This window comes from Caretta caretta, chromosome 13 (assembly GCF_965140235.1).
Source record: "Caretta caretta isolate rCarCar2 chromosome 13, rCarCar1.hap1, whole genome shotgun sequence".
Taxonomy (NCBI): domain Eukaryota; kingdom Metazoa; phylum Chordata; order Testudines; family Cheloniidae; genus Caretta; species Caretta caretta.
In genome coordinates this window covers 29920339-29922737 of record NC_134218.1, presented here as the reverse complement: position 1 = coordinate 29922737, position 2399 = coordinate 29920339, and positions in this window count along the sequence as shown.

The window sequence follows — 2399 nt, the reverse complement described above, 5'->3', positions numbered from 1 at the left end:
GCCTCAGGAACGATGCGAGGGGCCAGGTGGTGTCTAGCTCCTGTGTGGGTGCGCAGAGGGGGAAAGGCCCACCCCAGCCCTCTTTATGCTCACTGCACAAGGGCCAGGCACAATAGCACTCTCCTTCCTGGAAAGGGGGGAGGGGACAAGGCCATGGTGCATTGGACAGCGAGGGCAGCAGGGCACCTCAGGGACCTTTCTGTGCCTCAGTTTCCTTACCCATAAAATGGAGGTAGGCCCCGCACTGGTCCAGGAAACAAGCTTCTCCCAGCCCAGGAGAAGCTGAGCGTGTAGCTTCTGCAGTGCTCCTACTGCTGCCTGAGGAGTGAGGAGCTCCCACCTCCCTGGCTGAGGACACCACGCCGCAGGCTCTCAGACCACCCATGGCTCAGCTGCTGCAGCACTCCCAGCTCCTGCTGGCCAGGAAGTGGCCCACCATTTTCCACATCTGCATAGTCAAATGAGCACCCATTCAGATGTAGTCCCAAAGCCTGGGTAACGGCTGGTTGGCTAAGTGCCCACCTCTGACAGCAGGGCGAGGGGAAGCCCCTCAGTCAGCCCCTCACTCCCCCTAGGCAGCAGGGGCCCGGGGCAATGCAGTGACAGGGCATTTGGTGTGGCAAGGAGGTCCTTGCTCAACTCCGTGGCCAGCAGGTTTGGGAGTGCGCAGCGGCAGCAGGTTCAGCGCCTGGCATGGTGGGGAGCACCTTGCCAGCTCTATCACTCTCTGAGCAGGCGCTGGGGAGATGTGGCTTGTGGTGACAAGACTGTTTGATTTTCGTCCAGGTCCCCAGAGTCCTTTTGGAACTGGGGGCTGGAAGAATTCAGTGTTAAAGTTAGGGATGTAAAATGTTAACTGGTAAGCATTAGTCTTACTGGTTAACCTGCCTTAACCGTTAACCCCCAGGTTGGCCAGCTGGCTGGCCCCAGCAGCCCCACGCCGGCCAGCCCACCGATCCCAGCAGCCCCGCTCCAGCCAGAGTGGCCCCAGCCACAGCAGCCGTAGCCACGCCAGCCGGCCGGCCGGCCCTTTAATCGGTTAACCGTTTAAACGAAATATTTTACATTGTTTAAACAGTAAACTTTTAAAACGGTATTTCCATTCCTAGTTAAAGTCACTGTTGTTAACACACAAGAGAGGCCAATGCTGTTGTAGGCACCAACTGGTATCTGGGGTGGGCAGAGGGAGGAATGTTTTGAAATCTGACCATCATTTCTGTTATCTGCTGGCCCATATGTTCCGATCATCAGGTGAAGCATCTTTTAGCCTATCAACCCCAGAGAAGCGGTAGGGTAAGCTCATTGCATGGCCATGAACTCTGCTTCCACTAGATGGCAGTGCACAAAGCCAGTATTCCATCAGCAATACACTAGTCCGGGGAACCAGTTGACTCTGGGACTGGAAATTGACCTGGAGACTTCACTGCTGAATTACTGGTTCAGTGCTGCTCATGTCAGCAGTAATCACAGTTTGTTAAGATAAGAGGGAAGGCCCATTCATGGATTGGTAACTGGTTAAAAGTTAGGAAACAAAGGGTAGGAATAAATTATCAGTTTTCAGAATGGAGAGAGGTAAATAGTGGTGTCCCCCAGGGGTCTGTACTGGGCTCAGTCCTATTCAACATGTTCATAAATGATCTGGAAAAAGGGGTAAACAGTGAGGTGGCAAAATTTGCAGATGTTACAAAACTACTCAGGATAGTTAAGTCCCAAGCAGACTGCAAAGAGCTACAAAAGGATCTCACAAAACTGGGTGACTGGGCAACAAATTGGCTGATGAAATGCAACACTGATAAATGCAAAGCAATGCACATTGGAAAACATAATCCCAACTATACATATAAAATGATATGGTCTAAATTAACTGTTACCACAAAGATCCTGGAGTCATTGTGGATATTCTCTGAAAACATCCACTCAATGTGCAGTGGGGCAGTCACAAAAATAAACAGAATGTTGGGAATCATTAAGAAAGGGCTAGATAATAAGACAGAAAATATCATATTGCCTCTATAGAAATCCATGGTACGCCCACATCTTGAATACTGCGTGCAGATGTGATCGCTCCATCTCAAAAAAAGATATATTGGAATTGGAAAAATTCAAAAAAGGGCAACAAAAATGATTAGGGGTATGGAACAGCTTCCGTATGAAGAGAGATTAATAAGGCTGGGACTTTTCAGCTTGGAAAAGAGACTAAGTGGGGATATGACAAAGGTCTATAAAATCATGACGGGTGTGGAGAAAGTAAATAAGGAAGTGTTATTTACTCCTCATAACACAAGAACTAGGGGTCACTAAATGAAATTAACAGGCAGCAGGTTTAAAACAAACAAAAGGAAAGGAGGACTTACTTGTGGCACCTTAGAGACTAACAAATTTATTTGAGCATAAGCTTT